Here is a 21,864-nt window from a genome sequence, read left to right on the forward strand (position 1 = left end):
TCTGGGGGAAGAACCTTTGGCTGAGATCCACCCTGAGCCTGCCCTGACACAGCTCCAGCCATTCCCTGGGGGCTGTCCCTGCTCCCCCCAGAGCAGAGCTCAGTCCTGCCCCTCCTCTGCCCCTCACGAGGACAGTGGGAAAAGGGAAATGCCCTTAATTAATAACAGTGACAGAGGAAGGGGGTTTCAAGTAGTTTTTCCACGAGCCTGCTTTGCATCCCTGCTCATTTACTGGGCTTGCTGTGGCTGCAGACACAGGAGACTGCAACTTCCATCATTCCTCCCCAACTCTTGGAGAAGGGCAAGGAAAATAAAAATAACAATAAACCAAAAGTTCCACGCAATGAGCAGTCTGGTTGGAATTGCAGTCACTCTGCTCTGGCTCAGCACCCGTCTGCTTCACGCCTGCTTTCCGCATACATTTGAGCAATTGAGCACTAATGTTTGAGCTGAAAAAGTGAATTTCAAAGTTGCTCCCAGTATTAACAGAATCATTATTTAAATCCTCACAGAATTACTTTTGCTGAGAAGTCACATCCACACAGCTAATGGCAACACAGATTTATTTTTGGCACAAGGACTGCCTGTCTTTAGGCATTACACTGGCTTCCACTGTGGCACTTCGTGAGCCCCTTCCACCTAAAATAAATTGCAAAAAGCTTCCTCGGGGCTGTCTCCTGTGCTGTGCTTGTCTAATGCCTCCACAATCACAGAGCTGTCTCTCAGAGCTCCTACATGACAACACACCTAACACGACAAGTGAAATTTTAACATTTGTGACAAACCCACAGATTAAAAGAAAATTATTTATAAGACAGAAAGTTCAAGCAACAAAGAGGAAAATACAATCTCTTTGTATATACTCAGGCTAACGGGAAGAAAATTAGGCTAAAATTATTCAGTATGTTCCTCCTATAAATCATTTACTGCACTCTGGCAGAGAAAACTCTGTTTAGGTAATGTGGGATCAGGGTGGAGAATTGCAGAGCCACAGGAATGAGGTGGAAGATGAATGGTGGGGGCAGAGAGAGAAGAGCCAGAGTAACGTGCAGTGCCCAGGCTCTGCTCTGGCCAAAGTGGGCTCAGTGTTTACTCCAAATATCATATTTTCAGCTGCCCCAAAGAACTCAATCTGCTTTCTGCTGAAGGCTGGTTTCCAAAAGCCTGATCTGTATCTGTCTCCTGTAAACAATAAATGCATTTCCCTCTGTGCCTTGGACGTGATCCTGGCAAATGGTCCCCAGCGCCCACCCAGGGTGAAGACGAAGGCTGGGCTGGGTTTGAGCTTCTCCAGTGTCATTTCTGCCTCAACTAAAGAATTCTACAAACCATCAGGCTGCTTCACAGGATAACAGATTGAAGCTTCAGTGGCCCAAAAGAGAGGGGAAGCTGAGAGATGAGCCGTGCTGGCACTGGGGTGGAAAGGCAGCTGAGGGTTTCCCAGCACAGAGCGCGGATGGTGCTCCGTGACCCCGCAGCCTCGGCTGCACCTTGCCATTATTGAGGGATTACAGGGCCTTCTGTACAACTGCTGAGCCTGCCAAGTCCCACGAATGCTCACCAAAATCCCACACAAGCTGCTAAAATCTTCAGGGGGTTTTACAAGACAAATTTCAATAATCCCTTTAAGTGCTTCTTTAGAATCAAGCATGAATTTGCCAAATCCAGGGTAGCTTATTCTCCTTAAATTCATAACACAACTAACTAGTGATACGTGCCTTACAAGAAACTCTGAGTGCTCACTTGAATAAAGGCTGCAGAGTTTAAATATTCCCAAACTACTTGATGTAAGAAACTGGGCTGTAAATCTCGAGATCGAAGACAGCATGAATGGTACTGTATTTCCTGACTTTGATCAAAACCAGAAAAAAACAAGGATATTGATGAACAAGGATTACACTCAGACTCAGTGTTCCCACCTCTTCATGGAAACCATTAGCACTGATTAACTTCGCAGACCAGAAAAGTCTAGAATTACCAGAGAGCGGTTATTCGTTAGGTGAATATTTTTTTCTCTAATTCTATCCCAAATTAATAAATGCAAGAGTAGGGGCAAAAGGAAAATACTTTTTTCCACAGGCACCTGGAGGAATGGTAAAGACATGAGAGCAAGCAGAGACCTAGAAAAATAAGGTGGAACAAAAGGGAGGCAGGGAAATAAAAAATAAAGGCAAAATTAGTTGATGCAAAAGGAATTAAATTTTGAAGCAGAGACAAAGTTAACAGAAAGTAGTTGAAAGAAAATAGCTGCAAAAAAGAGACAGGAAGGACAGACCAACAAAAGTATTAAATGGATATCAACAAAAGCAGAGAATGGAAACAGCAGAATGTGGAGAAGTCAGCAGGTCATTCCTGATGATCAAAGGCTGGTCTGCTTTGGCTCCCACCTCCCAAAGTGAAAAACCTGCCCCATACCCCCCTGAAGAACAGACAGTGCTTAAACACAGAGACTGATAAAAAACCCTGAGACCTGGAAATCCCTTCTCTAGTACCAAAGACATCCAAACCTATCAGTCACTCCTGAAACTCTCCCATCCCTGTCCATTTGACAAGTATTTGGAGTCACACTGCCCCTCCTCAGACACTGAGGAGAAAATGCTCCCCTGCACTCCAAAGCTGGGAGCACAAAACTTCCTGTGCCCTCCCTAGTGAGAGCTGCATCCTCCTTGAGCCCACTGCCAACACACACACACAAACACACACACAGAGTGGATCCAGCACAAGGCAAACGGGGCCCAGCCTTTGAAGTCAAGTGCAGAATGATTTATAGCTCAGATCCATCTTCCTTGGAGAGTGAAGTTTGATTTAGGGTAGCAGTACAGCCCTTAATCTAGGCACTGAATCCCCAGTAGGAGACCTTGAGAGGCACTGACCCCCCACACGCAGAAATCCTGCATGTAGAAATGTTCCACCTGCCCTCTGGACACAGCCTGCCCAACCCACTGTTCCATCCTGCCTGTCCTTACAGCTGGGATTGGAATCTGCCTCCCTTATCACATTTCCAACACATGAGAAAAAATAGAAAAGGTGATTGGATCACAGAAAGAAACAAAAAGGACAAAACCCCACAGGAACCCCAAACACAAGGAAGGAGCCCTGAGGATCCCTTAAAAGCTGACCACAGTCATGGTCCGGAGGGGGGAAGCAAAGGGGATGTTTCAGAGTGCTCCTGCTCTGAGCTTTCTAATAACATCATGAACCTGACCCTGCGGGGTTCCCAAAGCTCTGATTTTCCTGCTGACAGCTGAGACTGCAGCACTGGTGGCTGAGCTGCGAAAATGTCTCCAAGACAGAGAGAAAGAGAAAATAAACAGCGAGCCCCACGGTGTCACTTCTGTAAGTCACTTTTCTGACAGCAGCCACACTTTTATACATGGCACTCAGAGTAAACAATTCAGAGCAAATGGTTTTTTGGCTGTGGGAAGAGGATGCTCTTTTCAGCACAAACACAATGCAAAGGCAAACAAAGAGCAGAAAACAGGATGGCTCATTACCACCTGTCTTCTTCCAATTATGCCTATTACTCTGGAGGTGACAGGGCCAATAAATGTGCAGTATGGTGCCAATAGAAAAAGATACATATTCACTGTCTAAGAGTGTTTTCTGAGAGAAACATCAAAACATCCAAAGTACCGTGAAATAAACACCACTTATGAAAAAAATGGGCTCAACCCCATAAATCACAGATCTCATCATTGATACCTGCAAAGCTAGGCTGCTAGGATTCAATTTCCAGTTTAAAATGCATTTTAATGCGTTATTCCCTCATCAAGAAATTTTCCATGATGCTCCACAACAAAGGAAAAAATGTTGATCTCAGACTGGTGAAAACACCAGAATGGTTTGTGTTGGAAGGGACCTTACAGACCACCCAGTTCCACCCCTGCCACAGGCAGGAACACTTTCCACTAGCCCAGCTTGCTCCAACCTGGCCTTGGACACTTCCAGGGATGGAGCAGCCACAGCTTCTCTGGGTAACCTGTGCCAGGGCCTGCCCACCCTCAGAGGGAAGAATTTCTTCCCAATATCCCATCTACCCCTGGTTCTGGCACTGGGAAGCCATTCCCTGTGTTGTGTCCCTCCAGGCCCTTGCAAATAGTCTTTCTCCATCTCCATCCAGAGCAGGATCCCTTCAGACACTGCAAGGCCATAATTGGGTCACTCTGGAGCTTTCCCTTCTCCAGCTGAACAATCCCAGCCTTCCCTCCCAGCAGAGCTGCTCCATCCTCTGACCATCTTGGTTCTTCCTCTGGACTCTCTCCAGCAGCTCCATGTCCTCCCTGGGCTGTTCCCCAGGGCTGGGGCAGCTCTGCAGGGGGGTCTCACCTGAGGGGGCAGAGGGGCAGAATCACCTCCCTAAAATGGCCTGGAACACACTCACACCAGCTACTGGTGTGGACAGCCCAGCTCTCAACCCTCCCTCAGGCCCATTTCAGCAGCTTGGTTGCTCAGGATTAATCTTATTAATTCTCCCCATCTTTGGCAAACCTGTGCTTTGCTCTGCGCTCACCTTTTAACCCTGCAAGGTGGAACCAGGGAGCCAAGTCTGCTGTACAAAAAGAACCACTCACCAAGGGCTGCTCTTCAACTTGCTTTCCCCAGATTAACTCAGACTGCTTTGCCAGGCTGTGGGGAGGGCAGAGATGGGATGGGATGTGCTCCTCTGCAGCTTCAGGTATGTCCAGCAACCCTCAAAAGCTTTTAATCCTTAACATTACAGAGCCACTAGAAGGGCAATGTTCCAGCACTGGAAAGAGGGTGGAAATCAAAGGGAATGAAGTAATTACGAGTTTTAAGTACAGCCACTTTACGAGATACAGAAGTCATTTCCATTCCTTTCCACATGCAATTGTAATTGCATTAGAATTATTTGTAACAAGCCAAGTTTGAATTCCAGGAATACAAAGCAAAAATGTACTTTTGTACTACAGTACCACTTTGGAAGGGGACAAAACCCCCCTCAAACAAATGTAAAGTTGCCTCAAATTCACACAAATGGAGGAATCCTACAAAATCACAGCCAGTATTCTGGAATCCCTCAGACAGGAATACGGAAGGCTTCTGGAAACATTTGTAACTCTAACTCCACTGTGTATTTTCAAAGCATGTCAGAACACAAGAGGAGGATTAAGTTCCTTACACTGCCACCTCCTCCTCCTCCCTCTTCCAGGGATGACACTGCTAACAGGATAAAGTGAGTGACAGGGTTATATGATCATTACATAAAGGTAGTACACATGCAAAATCCTCAGAACACGGAAAAAAATTATCAAAGAGGTTGCACCATCTGTCTGTGGAGAAAAAAACAACAGCTGGTGCAAGGAGCTGCAAGATGCCAGGCTTCCGAGTGACAAGATGGGAAATGACAGGAAACAGCTTTTCACTCTTCTAACAGCAAAAGAAACGTACAGCCCGTGCTCTCGTGTTTGAAAACCTCCAGATGCTGCCCTCTTCTCACATTTCCATATCTTTGTTCATGCAACATCTGAAAGCTTTTCTATTTTTACAGAGGGAGGAGAAGAAAAGCACAAAGCCATCAAATGTATATATATGTGTTTTTTTTCCTTGCGAGAGGATGTTGAATGAATTTTAATCACGTTGGGAAGAAAAAAAGAAGAAGAAAAATCAGCACTATTTGATGTGAGAAACCTTTGAAAATTTCTCCTTCTCGGAAGAAATCGCAATGTTTGGCCTTTACAAAGGTCGTGTACGATAAATATTAGCTTATTCTGAGACTGATTAGGCCTTTAAATTGATTCAAGACAATCCTAAGGGTCATCATAAATCAGAAAATCATGGAATCACAGAATGGTTGGGGTTGGAAGAGACTTTAAAGATCATGTAGTTCCAACCCCCTGCCAAGGGCAGGGACACCTTGACACTAGACAAGTGTTTTTTGATACCTTGAGCAGGTAACAAACCCCTTGTGCCAGGGTTTCCAAACATCTCAGACCCTCAATGTGGCCCCTGGGCTGAATGTCCCAACTTCCCCTGTTCCTGCAGAGTGTTTTGCTAAGGCTGCAACACTAAGTTGCATATTCGAGGAATAGAATCCCCAGAAAACCACCCCACAAAATCCAGCAGGTGCAGCTTCCTGAGAGGGCTGGAGGACCTTGGGAGTTGTCTGTCAAATCTGATCCCACATCACCCCACAAACTGGATGTTATTTACAACTGATGCACATTTTACAATTGAAAACTCACTGAAAAGTCAATGCCTCATGAAGAAAGGGTCTTGCTGTGGGGGTAACCCAAAGCAGAGGCCCACGGTGTGGGGTCCTGTGTGCGCAGACAGGATGGAGCAGGATGTTCCCAGCCAAGGCTCAGGGAAAGCTCAGCCTGAGGACAGCACTGAGCTGTGGATCAGGGGATGGATCTGGACAGCCTGAGACTGATGATTTCTACCTCCCCAGACAGATTAGTCCCTAGTTCATGCAAGTGTTTTGCAGCAGGGAGATAAACTAGGATTACTCATTCCAGATGGAAGTGAGCAAAAGGAAAGGTATCTACCCACAGCAAAGCAACATGGTGATGCCAGATCTCAGCAGGAATCACACCTTCATCTTAACAACCACTCTGGAAGGCAACTCAGGGGCTAACTCTGGGGTTCACCTTTCACCCTTCATCAAGAAAATCCTGCCTTCCTGATTTTTTTTTTTTCTTTCCTATCCTGATAGAAATGAGGGCTCACTGCTGAGATTTTGGGTTATTACACACCAAAAAGGCTCTGTTAGAGTCCAGGCTAAGACAGCAGTGCACAGATAACTGAGATAACAGCCCAGCTGCTGGTGGGCAGTCCAGGTGGAGCAGGTTCAAGATGCTGCTCAAGGTCTGGCAGGGTGTGCAAGAGGCAGAGAACCAGCCTCACTTTGCTTATCTGAGCCTTGAGATTTTTCCAGCTAATCCTTCACACACTGGTGGTTGTTCTTCTGAGCCAGGAGTAAGGTTCCTGAAGGCCATCCTCTCGTGGCATGAGCACCAGCCCACGCAGAGCAAGTGGAATCATAAAAAACCCCTTGAAGCATCATCAGGCAAGCCAGCTTAGAGAGAATTTCCTAGGTGCTGTTTATTTCTACCTTTGATTCTCTACGTGGTCTCTACAGATCAGAGTACTTAGAAAACATAATTATTTTAATTAGGAGTAATTCAATTAGAATATCTCATTGCCAATAACAACTTTGCTAATAAGAAATGAACACACTTGACTTTTTTTTTTTTCCCCCTAATCTTACCTTTGGGGACTCACTGAACACTTTCCCAGATGTGGAAATATTGCTTTGATGTTGCATGTCTAATTCTTTTCTCCTGTGGGGTTTGATGCAGTGTACACATTTGAGTCCACTCAAGTCTTTCCTTTGCTTCCAGAGGGCACTGGACTGTGCTTTTCCACACTGCTTTATGCCAGGAGGGATGGATGTGCACTCCATCTCCAGTGCAGGAGAAGAACAAAACGAGCACCCTGTCTATGAAAATGGTGATGCCAAGTAGGTCTGGTTGGGTAACCACATCAGTAGAAGGGTAAGTGGAGATGCCTTGTTGTGGCTCTTTGCCGATATTTTCAGCACAGGAATATGCTTTAGGTCTCTCCAAAGGTCTCTCCATCCCTACTGAGTGGCAAGAGTAATGCCAGTATTTCCCTGTAACAGCACAAGCCAGGCTGTTTGGGCCATGCCTTCTGCAGGTTGCAGACTGTGCCCACTGTGCTGCAGAGGGACACAGGGCACTGGGAGTGAGTGATGGAGCACTGCTGGAGCCACAGGGCAGCACGTGGTGGTTTGCAGCTTTAACCACAGCTGGTTCACCCCTAAGGAGATGGGTGCCCTTGAGTCCTGGGCCTCCTCTGCACCCTCTCACGGGGCACTGCTGGCTGTGCTGGCAGTCTGAGCACCGTCATTCCAGCACACAGGTGACCTCCCAGGGGACAGATCAACCCAGGGGCTCACCCAGCTTGTGCTGGCAGTTCCCACTGCCAGGCTGCTGTGGGGGACAGGTACAGCTGGGATGCCCTACCCAGTGCTCATCCTGGGCTCCTGCCATGGTGTGAATTCCACTGGGAATCAGGTAAGGAAGCAGCAAGTTAAGGTCTGTGCTCACATTTGTATGCCTTTAACATCAACAGAAACCACACAGATGTAGAATATTTTACTGTTTCTAACCATTTCCTCTCAGATCCAACCAGTAGGACTCTGAGAAACCTGCCTTGGCAAGCAGAGATCAGTTGAGCTGTAGACAATTAGCTACTTCACCCAGTTCATGCTCATCCTCTTAACCAGCAGCCAAAGAATACTTTAATGCTGATCTGGCTCAGCCTCAGTTGTGATACTCTCCCAGCACAGCAGAGCTTGTTTTAGTTTGCACTGAACAATAAGGGGTCCTGTTATCCAAGGGTGGTACTTGAAAACATATCTGCAAGAACAGATCTCATTATTTTAATTAAAAGCTTCCACGTATTATTTTCTAAGCTAACAAATATGGCCATAGTTGTAATTATGGAATCACCAAATATAGTCTCAAGATCTTGCTAATAATGATATCCTTTTTAAAATCTCATAATCTTAAAAAAATGTTGTAATTAAGTCACCAAGCAACTATATTTGTCTCCATGAAATAAAGCCAAATCTACAGATAATTGCAAATAACTCATTTCCCAGTGGATTAATTTTTTGTGTGCCAATTAGGCTCACAAATCTCAAGCTGTCACCTTCATCTCCAGACATGCAGCTGGCTGAGAGCACAGCTATAAACAAAACAGCCTGAGTGCCTCTTGTTCCCCGAGTAAGAAAGAAAATGAAGTTACCAACACACAGTTGTGGATGTCAGCCCCCCGAGAGTGGGAAAGGGGGAAAAATCATCCTTGGATGCAGAACAATTAAAACACTTTGTTGAGCTTTCAAGAAGATGGTTCTGGGAAAGCTCCCGAGAGGCCTCTGTGATTGCAGTAGTTGGGGGTAACAGCTGCCTCCTGACTCAAACCCACACCCAGCCCACAGCCATGGATGGGTCCCCCTCTCAAATGTCCTGGGAGCCCTTTGCAATGAACCTCAGCCAGACCTGTGCCCTGATTTTGTCCCACGCTCATCCCATTACACCTGAGGGCTCCCTGAAAGGGTCACTGGCCCCAGCAGGGCAGGAGCAGCAGCTGGAGAGGCTCTGCCTTCACCCCTGCCCACTGGGCATTTTGGAGGGCCCCGGGGCCAAAGCTGCTGTTGGAACCTGCACAGGCACCTCCTGCAGTCCCTCACTGCTGCAGTGTCCACCAACACAGGGCTCTGAGCTGATTACACCTGCTCAGGGAATGTGTAGGAGCAGCTGGAAACAACCATCTCAGTTGTGCCATTTCTTCAGAACCTGCAGACAAGTCTAAGCAATTGTCCAAATCAAGCAGCTTTGGAACCTAAAAAATCCAGAGGTGTTTTGCAGCACGTACTCACACGCCCCTTTGCCTGCCCCCACTGCTGCTGAGCCTCCTCCACTCAGGCCTGCAGCCTGTCACAGCAGCTCAGAGGAACTGCCCACAAGCACAAATTCAGGGCATCTGAGAGGTTACCCACTGACAGAACAAGAGAGCAACTCTATTGCAAGCCTCTATTTCAAAATAATAAAGACATACAATTCACAGAACTTGTGAAAGTTGGTGGCTCAGGCTGAGCACCCCTTACTCCAACGCCTGCTCCTCAGCCCAGTGTCTCCTCCCGGACAGGTGCCCAAAGCTTTGAACCTCCTCAAGTGAGTCTATGGGAAGCCTGGGCTGATGGGCCTCACAAGTTCCTCTGACTCCCTTCATTGCTCCCTGGAGTGAAGATTGAATGGTTCCTCCCAAAATTCCCATGCCTGCATTTCTCACCAACTCTATCACTGTTCCCATCCTCAAGCTACCAAAGATTCCCTTCACCCCATGCAAGTTAAGGCTTTTCCCATTCCTTTAAAAAACCCCCTGACTTCACTCTTGCAGAGGAAGGATGCACCAAGTAACCTGCACCTCTGCCACCTGCATTGTCTCTCTATCTAAACCCTCCAACTTTTCCATCCTTGTAACTATCCAACCCACCCTTTGCACACCCATCGAGATGAGGACATTGCCACACACCACAGCTCTATAAATATTGCTGTAATTGTGGCCCTGAATTCAGTTTGGAAGGGGAAGAGGCTGATGCTTGGGGAGATCTGCCCTTACACAACCTAAAGATTGCACAGAAAGAAAAAATAAATCCTGGGGAAAGTAAAATTGCCAAGATTGGGAATCTATACCCACAACCAAGATGTTAGAAATGCTGATTAATCCCTGGGAGGTACATCTCCAACACATTTCTGAAATCCTGGCCACAAAGTGTTTGTAAAGATGCTAACAACAGTCTGAAAAGCCTGTTCTCTCCTTTGTCAGCATGACTGTAGAAAAAAACCCCAATCACAAAGTGTTTGTAACAAAACACACTGATAGTCAAGGAGATATTTCATTTTTTCCCTTCCTGAATTTAACAAAAGCCTGGATCTACCACTCAAATTAAACAGTGTGCAGTAAAGCATTAAGTCTGTATTCAACAAGTTTAATTACTGTGTAAATGAAAGAAATTATTATTCATTCATGACATTTATTTCAGTTCCAGTGCTAGCTGATTTTATAAAACTGGGATTGGGGGTGCAGGGGGAGGGGGAAGCTGGGTGTATAATTACTACTATATTTCTTTGCCAAACATCAGTGAACTTAAACAAAAAGAGCTTGTTTTCGCTAGAGAGGAAGAAGCATGTGAGCTATCAGCGATGGATCTTAAGGACGCCCACGGCCCTGACACGGTGCCAGGCTCTGATAGGTACACCAATATTTGGGAGGCTGATAACAGAGAGCTCATTGAAGCCCGAGACCAGCTCAGGACTCTGGTGGGTCAAAAGCCACCCAAACGATGGGAACAATCCAAGGCAGCGGCCCCCGGGAGTAACGGGAGCCACTGAGTGACAGCAGAGACCAAGCGGCAGCTGATGCTATCAGGGCCTGCCCAACAATGCAGCTCTTCTAATGGATCTTCACAGGGCTTAAACTTCAAACAAAGGGAAGGCAAAATGAAAACCCCTAATGGGCTGATTCAGATCAGGCATTTTTGGAAGCCTGGAGAAGAAGGAGAGGCTGCAGAAGGAGGGGACAGAGTTGTTACCTGCTCTGATCCACCCAAAACGTTTCCAGAGAGCGCAGTAAACAAATCCTACTGACTAATCAAAACAGATCTTCCAAAAAAAATGCTTTTCCTGTAATTCCTCTGCTTTCCTAGCCCTCCAACTACCAGCATTTAATCACTGCACTACAGGAGTGATTATGCTCTGGCAGAAGTGGCCTCAGTTTACTTTAAGGAAAGGGGGATAAAAAAAGAAAGACAAATCAACACTGGGCCACACAAGTTGTATGTAAGAAATTACAGTTGATGCATTTAGATAAGTGCAAGGAGCAGGAATGATCCTGAAGGTCAGCCTAAGTATGGGAATGACTGCAATGAGGTTTCACATCCACATTTAGACATTCCACTTCTCCCTTTGTGCTTGTAGAAAATACATCCTTTTCAAGAGAAGCTCTCCAAAGTGCTATGGCTGCCTACCTCTGAAAGCCTAGGAAAGTGTGTACAATCAACTGAGGGAATAAACATGACTAATGTTTTACATTTCAGAGTAATACATATCAGAGTCTGTTCTGATCTCATTCCCGATTCAAAATGAGTCTCTCTGAAGTTTGTTCCCAATTCCTTGCTGAACCTAATCAAGCCAAGTGGAACAAGCCATAATCCAAGCAGAATTCAATGAACTTCACCCATTAAGAAGGCTATTAAGGCTTGTTCTGAGGGTTTAAACCAGGAGAAGATTTAAGGGAAAGAAGAGATTATCCCACATCTGCCTCCCATGACCTCCCTCTGCTGGCACCAGAACTGCCACAGTCAGAGGGACAGATGTCAGAACAGGGGGATTTGAGACACTGACCTATTCTCTCACGTTCTGACAGCACTTAATTCACAGCGAACTTTTCTTTCCCACAGACTGCATCTGTATCACCTCAAATGTTTGATTCTGTGGAAATTTAAGGCCCAGAACTCTCACACTGCTGTTGTGGTTTGAGCATCCTCCCCCTGTCATCAGTCTGGAGCAGCTCACACAACAGCCCAGGAACCTTCCACAGCTGACCCTCCCTCCTGATTAGACCAGAGGGTTTGCAGACACAAAGCACTATCTTGTGCCAAAACCTGATTATGCTGTACCCTAACAGTCACAGTGATAAGAGGGAAGGTAATTACACCCAGAAATAGGTTACACAGCACAGCCACACCAAAGCCAAGTGCTTTGGCCAAGCCTGCACAAACAGTATCTGCATTTACTTTTTCACTGTTGCATAAAGTAATTGCTGAATTTAAGCCATCAGTAAGAGGAGAGCAACAGCCACATCTTGGGACTTTTCAACATCACTGAGAGCCAAGGAGCAAACAGGGGCAGCATTCCTTCCAAGCTCCATCAGCACACCTCACCCACGGTCAGTCACTATCCCTGGGGACAGCTGGGCTCTGTGCTAGGGGGAACATCAGCTGTTAACAGAGCTAAAGGGGGGCTGGGGTTGGTGTTCTGGAGGATGTACCACCCAAATCCCAGTCCTCTGATCCAAGAGCTGAGGAATGACCGCCACAAAGAGGAAAGAGAAGCACCCACATTGGATACGTCACTGAGAGTCGTTTCAAAGCAGCCACTTCTGTCCACCCTCCCCCTGGGTACCTGCACGGGAGCCAAAGGACTCAAACCATCTCCTCAGGAAAAACACTGCTGTGCCCCACTGCACACACACACACACACTGACAGCCCTCTCTCAGCCAGTAATGAGTTTTCAACTGCCTGCAGAAAGGAAGGACCACAGAAACACAGCAAGGCATCCTTTCTGCCCATCTGCCACGTGAAGCAGTCACTTCAACACCACTTAAGAGCAAGAAAAATCTGTTGCACTGATACCAAGAGAATGATTTTTTTCTTTTTTTACATTCTGATTTCTTGCCTAGTAGCCTGTGCTTACTGATGCAGGATCCTCCCTGACCACAGAGGGCACCAATATTCCCCAGCAGAAGGGGGTGAGTGTTCTGTCAACATTCCGTGGGGAAGAGCAAACTTCTCACCCACAGAGCCACTCCCAGGCAGCGGCCAAACCTCCTGGAAAGCACACTCAGGCTGTCATTAGGCATTTCCACAGCCAGCTGAGATGTATGAACAATTCATATAAGGCAACACCAAAAATAAAGCTAATTACTTGAGGCTTATGAGAAGAGAGATCTTTTTCTACAGGCTACTTTGCAAGGTCACTTTTCTTTAGCTTCTCTCTCTTTTTTTATTTTCTTTTTTTTAATTATTATTATTCTTTAAACAAATGACATTGAACTGCGTTCAAAGCTTATCTAATTCCACCTCAGGGCAGGAAGGAGTTAAGACCTTTAAAAATACATACAGATGAATAGAAAGCCAGGCTGGTAGGGCAATGTTTTTAAAAAGGAAAGGGGGGGGGGAAAGTATTTTCTTACAGTCAAAACAGAACCACAACCCCAGTGTTTAAGGTCACTTCCTCTCCTCCCAGTGCTGGGAGCAGTCCTGTCAATCAGCACGGTGTGCTGGCAGTCTCTGCTCACTCCGAGGACACAAAGTGGCACAGCAGCAGAGTAACATTTCCCCGCTGGGAAAAGGGGATGGAGGACGCAGCTTTCAATTGATTCCAAAGGTCCTTTGGGAAAGATGGAGCCTCTGGTTTATTAGCACTGACATTCAGCTCTCAGAGTAGCTGGCTGATACCTATTTAATTTAATGCCATTTTCCAGTAGGGAAATGTTTGTCAGGCTCTCTCTCGCTGGGGAAGCACAGCCAGCACCAACCCACGGGCAGAGCTCCTGCCTGCCTGGGGGGACAGGACACCTCCAGCACACACCGGGGCCCAGCTGCAAGAATCTTTCCAGCTCCAGTAGGAAAGGAGTGTTTTAGTTGTGCTCCAGACTGTTTGCTCCTGTATTTGATCTAACGAAGGGGGAAAATGACAACACAACCAGCACTGTGTTTCTTTTTGAGAGGAGAGTCTGCCTTGTACAGAGATGTGTGTGCCCAGACAGGCAGTGCTGAACCCTGACCTGGCTAAACCCCAGATACAACCTCACCCTCGCCTTAGTTTGTAACATTTCTCTGGGCAAGTCCCTCAGGCTTCTAAGACTGGTGCTCTTACATGCAAAACGAGGTATTTCCCTCATTTTAGAAACAGATTAATTGCGTGACAGACGAGGGTCTGTCAGGATACAATCCTATTATTCTTCCCTTAAAAATTCATCCTTAGCTGATGGCACTGACCTGCTGCTGTCTGGTTGCCGCTGTGGGTGTACATTCTGCTGGGACTGTGTGTCGTGGTTGAGTGTGGTCACACCAATAAACTGATAAAAAGAGGACAAGGTCTGGGGCAGACTCAGCAAAGCTCCAGGAGGCGAACGCGGCTTCGGCTCATTAACCAGGCTTAGGTAACACGTCTCCAGTGAAGCCAGTGCAGCCATACAGAAACACCCCACACTAGAGCTTCAGTCAGGCATCAGAAGATGCAAATACATGCCTGGCGTAATATTCCACATCATGCAGGGAATCTGGGCATCTGTTTCTCACTGATCCCTTAAAGCTTAACTCATTCATCAGTCTTGTGAAGATGCAAGGATCTGTCTATAAGTAAACATCCTGAAGATGAAGCTGCTCCACAATTTTGATTTTAGCTAAGCCCTAATCCAGACTAAGAAGATCTATAGAATAATACAAAAATTCTCCTGCCACAAAACAGAAGCACGTATCAGAAAAGGTCTCCATGAAATTCCCAGGTTGCTGTCTTGCCTCCCAGCCTTTGCAATGCTCATGAGGCACCCAACTAGTGCATCTCCAGCCAGACACGTTGCCTTTCACTGCACTGATTGTGTGAGTCAGGACTGCTGAAGGAAATTAAAGGTTACTGCTATTTTCTTATATACACCTCGGTGAATTGTTCCAAACTGGAAAAATATTAGTCTCTATATCAAAATCATACAGATCCAATCAATGCTGTACCTATGTCTGTGAATGTTTAAACCTGAAAGTATTGCATGTCTATGTAATTATATATTAAACACTACATGCAATGTTTAAACCTACAAGTATCACATTACATGTATAAATGTGCCCACACACAGACACTTCTACACAAATCTTTTGAGTTTTGATTATGACCGTGATAAAAATCAGTTTGCAACTATGCAGGCAGCTGTCCCCAGGTCAGTACTGAGCACTGACTCTGTTGAGACACAGGCTCTGTTTTGACTTTTTCTGCTGAAGAGGATGAAAGAATTGATGTGACAGCAGAGGATATGCTGGACTTCAGAGCTCACCCATTTCCTTGTATATTTATAGCTCTGGTCTCAGAGATGCAAAGCTTTTGCAATCCAGTGTCCAGTGATGTGCTGAGTGCCAGGACTGCTCATTTTGAGCGCAGGGAGGGAGGGCAGGATGAGCCCAGCACCATCCCAGTGCTCCGTGGGTGACCTGCAGTCACAGCCAGCTTCCCCTCTGCCACTGACTGTGCAGTTTGGACAGTGATCTACACTTCCAGCAGTCACTTCCACCCCTGAGAGACTTGCTGGTTTATATTTGTTCAGTGTTGTGAACAGCCTTGTCTTGTAAGGCCCTTTCAGCTGCCAAGCTCTCGGGGCAGGCCTTGTGTCACCGCACACAGTGCCAAGTGTGGCTGCAATCAGGCTTGGCTTTCCCAGGGTCCTGCAAGTGCTGCTCTGGGTAAAAACAACATGCACGGGGGTAAAGCTGCCAGATTCGTGATCCAAGAACATCTGTAGGTGCTTGTTCGTTTTCATGGAAAAGGAGCACTGACAGTATTTGAACAGACACTTGCTCCCCGTGTTGGAGGCAGACAGCCCATCGATGCCCCCACAGCAGCTGAGCACCCCAGTGCCTCCAGCATTCCTAACCCAGTCACCCTTTGGAGAGGCACAAATTAAAAACCAGTCCTTTTACACACAGGTGCAAGATTTCACCTACCCATAAATAAGTCTTCAAATCAAATAACTAACCTAGAGGCCTCATTACCTGGGCCCCTGTGCACTCTCAAGGAAAATCAGGAACCTTCAGAAACCATTCAGGCCCTGGAGTGGGCTCATTTCACTCCTACCAGACCCAGGGAACTTAAGGAGATGAAATCCCTCATTCAGACATATTTACATGCTCGCAGTTACAGGAGAAAAGATCCAAGTGAATCGCCCAGAGTGAGAAGGGAAACTTTACCCTGATTTTGAATCTATGAGTTTTTAAGAGAGTTCTCACTATACCTCCCCTTTCTGGTGCAGGACTGAGATTTTATATTAACCCATGTCCTGACCCCACACAAACCTACAAGGAACTAAGAATGCAATATAAAATCTATGGGCCACTATGCCAGGGCACTTTTTGGATCACTTTTCAGTAAATGTAATATTTTTTTAGATTTATTAGAGATTTAGATTTGTACCTTCTACTGGTCTCAGAGGTGACTACTAAGATGAGGTCACAAGCAGTATCTCTTTCAGTAATTTCCCTTCATGGACAGTGGAAGGACCCACATCTCTCTCTATCATCTTCTGTCTGTGCTGAGAAGAAAAATGGGATTTTGTCCTCCCAATTTCTCTCACTAACACACCACAGTGATATCTGAGCACTGAGCAAGACTGTTTTCTAAGACAAAACAATAAAACTTCAACCTGTACCTTGAGCCAAGGAAGGAGATGATTTTGGTTTCACTTTGGTTTCTCCTTTTTTTTTTCACAAGGAAGGGGAAAAAAAAATCTGGGAAGCTGGTGAGTACACCAGCAGCAACAGGAAGCAGCAGCAAGGGGTGGGTTGATGGCATCAACCCGTTGCAAAGTGCTGCCCTTCCTACAAGGTTTCACAGGATCCCCAGGAGCACACCCAAGGGACTCACACCCACCCTCGGGGCCATCCCCAGAAGGTAAAAGTTGTTCTCTCCTCCCACCACCAGAGACCTCATCCTGGAGAGCTGCAGCTCTGTTCCCAACTGCTGCCAATCCCTGACAAGCACAGGGGATGCTTCCTTGGAGTGTAAGGAATGCCTAACACCTCCAACGTTCCATATGGATGCCTCTCTCTCTCTCTCCAAACTTGCCAGCTTGACCCCTTTCCATTCCAGCATCCCACTCCCCATTCCAACTGCAGCAGGACACGGTTTATTTCAGAGGGGACCTCTGGACATACAAGCAGAGACCTTTTCTGACCACAGCAGGTGATGAACCTCAGAGAACATCGAGGTCAGGAAATCCAAACCAGGCCATAAACTGAGACAGAATAGAAACCAGCCCGAAATTGCCTCTGAGAGGCAGTTGATCTTCTCTGTCCAGGCAGTGCTGTTAATGTATTCCAACACAGTTTCAGCTTTAACTCTCCTGGATTGACAACAGAATTGAATTACCCTTCCAAATCTCTCTCTTTCAACTTGTCATAAGATTTTTTAATCCAACAAGAAGCACTTCCTTGGCAGAGCTGCAATTGTTATATTTTTTCCAGCTTTTCTGATTTAGGGATTTTAATCTTTTTAGCCATGAATTGACTTCTCTGTACTAGCACTCACAGGGAAAAAAAACAAACAACAAACCAACCCAGCTATTGCTCGCCACACAAGCTGCCAAGTTCCTGGGACCAGATGGAACAGATCCGAGGCTTTCACAGGAGGTCATTGACAGTCAGGGGGAACACACCAAACACAAGCGAAGTTTCAAGAAGGCTGGACAGAGATCGATCACAACCCAGGAGTGACAGAGCACTAAACAAGGAAACAGAATCACTATCTGTTCATCTCTAACATCTGCATTGTGTAGAACACTGGGAGCCACAAACCCTGCCTGAACAAAGCCACAGAGGAACTGGAGCCCCGTGCAACCCCTGCTCCCCCAGACGGGCACGACACCCACGGCCCCACCATCCTGGGTGGAACTCATCTGCAGAAGAGCAGAGCAGAGCAGAAACACCAGCTGTAGGGGGAGGCAAAAGGAGACATCACAACCATTGCTGAGACCTACAGGAGATGTTTGCCTTGGAGCACAACTCAAATAAGGTATGTCAGAGCTGCCATCAAATGCCAGCTGAAAAGGGTGGGGGAAGACCAGCTACAGAGCTTTTAAAATATTTCTATCTTTTGTGCACAGGCAGAGCTTAATTCACCTCCTTTAAGCTCCTCTGCCTTCTTTCACAGTTTATATTTGGATGCTCAAGAAAGGAAATATTCAGTTACTGAACTCGAGTTTCTGATACAGTCAGTGAAATTCAACCCCATCTTTTAAGCAGATTAGGATCTACACACAGACCTTTGAACCCACTGTGATACCGTGTTGGCTTTCACAGCTCATCCCCAAAGGAATAAAATTACACCATTTAATTAGACTCCAGCTCTCCTCATCTGCCCCAGAAGTTTCCTGTCACCTCATTGAATTGTGAATGTAATTTAGGCCTAAAGGTTTGTCCTGATTTTTCACTGGGGTGCTGAAGAGCCTTGAAATGCAATAATTCACCCTCTTCAAACTTTTCTGGGGACACTGCAATAGAAACGTTGCTTGTCTTCTCTTGGTGCTGTATCTCATCCAACAACTTCAAAGAAGTACATTGTAATTCTTCCCAAAATGCTGCATGGATAATATTCCTGACAACACATGTGCCTTCATGGCCACTTTATGGATGGAGAAAATGAAGCACACAGCAGCGGAGATTCCTCTTCCCGGACCCAGAGCTCTATCAGCAGAAAATCAGGAATCCAGCTATTAATACCACACTGTGATCACCATGTGATGATGTGCCTTTGTTTGAAGGTGACAACCACAGTCAAATCCACAGCAGCTGAGCTCGGTGGGTGTTGGAGAACACCCCTTTTATACAGCAATCATCATGTAAGACAAGATGTTTCAGAAAGAGCTGCCTTGGGCCAGATCAAAGGCTCAGCTTGCTCAGCATCCTCTTTCCAGTGGTGGCCATAAATGGGTGTCCAAAGGAAGAGAACAAAAATAGGCTAAGTAAATATAATACTCCTGTCTCTCTCTATTTATATACCTGCATTTTGCCCCCCTTGCTTCCACCTCCAGTCACCTCCAGCTCACTAAGTTCCCACTGGGGTTTCTGCCTGCTCAGTGGCAATCCACTGATTTCTTTTCCACTAATTTGTCCACTTTCCCAAAAGCAATGTCAACTTTGAGCATCCACAGTTTCCTTGGTAACCAGCTGCACTGGTCACCACCTTCCCAAAGAACCACCTACATCTGATCTCCTTCAACCTGGCTCTGAAGTCTCCAAGTGCTTGTGTCGGAAGGCAGTGAACAATTCCTATCCTCCCTGTGTCCTGCCTGATTTCACAGACCTCTGTCACATCTCCTCTACCTGTTCTCACCGCTGAAGGGTTCCAGTTTGTTCAGTTCTTCCTCACACAGAGGCAGTTTGACACCCCTGGACAGCCTTGCAGCTCTTTGCTGAGCGCTTGATGCCTGCAAGTCTTTGGAGAGGGGATGAGGGGAGCAGCACGTGTCCAGGACAGGCTCAGGTCAGGAATTTCTATTCCATCACAGCAATGTTCCTTGTTCCACTCAGTACATTCCCTAATTTTAGTAGGTCAGTCTTTTTTACCACTACTGAGCAACATACTGATGTTTTGAAGGAAATACTGATAAAATCTCTTTCTTACACAGAAGTTGAGTTAGAACTTGCCTTATTTCACTCCTGTGTGGAAATCAGCTCAGAGCCCACCATTTCACCAGGACTGTTTGGGGAAGGGTCACTGGAGTCCCCAAAAGCAGCACAAGGTAATGTGCTTTGGCCCAGGTTTGGTGCTGGGGTGAACTGAGACACCTGTAATTGCCCCTGGAATCCCCTCTCCAAGCTGTGCTCTATCCAGGCACCCACCCCACACTGTAATAAAACAGCATTTTAACATGCCTGCTGCTGTTTCATACAACCAGTGTCTTCAAATTTGCTAAAAGCACCCATAAATATTTGATAGAGCAGACAATGCTGCTCTCACATCCGATTGCAAACAAGATTGTTTTTTCTTCCAAACAAATCCAATAACTTGATTATCTTATCTGGTCTGTTCTTATTTTTTCTGCTTTATAATTCTCAAATATTTGCTGTTGTAAGTCTTCAAAGCTTTAATTTGCTTAAAATGATTCACAAGCACCTTGTTAATCTTTTATCAGTTTTATTACAAACTGTAAACAAAACCCAGTTCTTAAATAATTAAAAAGCAGAACTAACCCTCAGGCAAATGAAGTCCAGGAGGGGAAAATAAAAAATTTAAAAATCAGAGTAAGCCCATAGATTTTTTTTTTTTAATTCCTATCTACAGAATTGGTGAATCTAGCTTCAAAACAGAGAGCAAGCCTAAAAGAACAGATTGTGTGTGACATCCCCCCAGCCAGTTTCTCTCATCTACTGTGTCCTGAATATTAATCCATCAAGCACCTACATGTTCCTAGTTACAATGTGATCATACCACAGGACTAAAAGTCAAAAGTTGGGCTCCAAAGAGCGTTTCAGAGGAATTCCTCTGCATTTCTGTGTGCCCGGCAGTGCCTGAGCATGTGCTCCCTCCTCAGCCCCAGAGGGGTCCCTCCCACACCCCAGGTCTCCCCACAGCTCCTCACCCACGACAAGAGCTTTGCACACCCCTGTTCTCCAGGGGCCCCACAGAACCTGCTCCTGCCACCCCAGGGCAGAGTTCACCAGGCACAGCCCACGGGCACCAACCAGGCAGCTCAGCCTGGGGCAAACCCCAGTGCCTGGCAGCTCCTGGGGAAAGCACCCCCTGCTTGGGCAAACCCCCCAGGAACCCCCAGAAAGGAGGGCACCAAGATGACCAGAGGGATGGAGCAGCTCTGCTGGGAGAGCTGGAATTGCTCAGCTTGGAGAAGAGAAGGCTTTGGGGTGACCCAATTGCAGCCTTCCAGCAGCTGAAGGAGCCGACAGCAAAGACAGAGACTGTTTACAGGGTCATGTAGTGCCAGGACAATGGGGAATGGCTTCAAACTAACAGAGCAGGGTTAGATGGGGCACTGGGACAAAATTCTTCCCTGTTCAGGTGGGGAGGCCCTGGCACAGGCTGCCCAGAGAAGCTGGGGCTGCCCCAGCCCTGGAAGTGTCCAAGGCCAGGTTGGAGCAACCTGGGCTGGTGGAAAGTGTCCCTGCCCGTGGCAGGGGATGGGATTGGATGATCCTTAAGGTCCCTTCCAACCCAACCCATTCTCTGATTCCATCAAACCACAAAGAACACCACCTTTTCAGATGTGTCCAATACATTGCTACAGCCAGCAGCAGTCCCACTGCCCCCTGGGGCAGAGTTCAAGGTCCAGCCCAGCAGTGAGTGGGCAGATGCCCAAGGGGAGCTGGAGTCCTGGAACACAGGTGGCTTGGGAAATTTGGAACAGGGATGCTGAAATGGAGGCAAAGGACTGCTTGGAGGCCTGACCTGCCAGTGGGACTGGCCAGTGAAGAGGCCAGGGCAGGACCTGGGTGTCAAATGAGGGCCCCCAGGGAGGAGTCCTTGTATAGAAGGACAATCACACAAAAGGTGATGACAAGTGCTGAGTCAGGCCACCAGTAAAAAGGGTACTGCTACATCCACATCTTGCTACAAAACTCACCTCTAATTATTTAGATTGAGAACTGTTATTTAATGTAATTATCACTGCTATTACAACCTACTCTACCATCTACCAGCTCTTCAATCCAGCTGTGCTGAAGAACAGTGTTCACTGACACCAGTGGCTGTACAGTCATTTTAGAAATTATGATAGAAAGCTTCCAGCTTTCTAATGCATTGAGATCTGTA

The 21,864-nt window shown here is 46.6% G+C and overlaps 1 protein-coding gene across 1 annotated transcript in view; it reads right to left on the reverse strand.

The window, feature by feature from the left end:
* The window catches only part of LOC114068240 (autism susceptibility gene 2 protein-like), a gene marked incomplete at its 5' end in the record, with an annotated part of 198,374 nt that overhangs the window by 124,642 nt on the left and 51,868 nt on the right, over positions 1–21,864 (reverse strand). The gene's annotated exons all lie outside the window — the stretch shown is intronic.

This window comes from Empidonax traillii, unplaced genomic scaffold, assembly GCF_003031625.1.
Source record: "Empidonax traillii isolate 1590-97213 ecotype Southwest subspecies unplaced genomic scaffold, ASM303162v1 scaffold1018:size752740, whole genome shotgun sequence".
Lineage (NCBI taxonomy): Eukaryota > Metazoa > Chordata > Aves > Passeriformes > Tyrannidae > Empidonax > Empidonax traillii.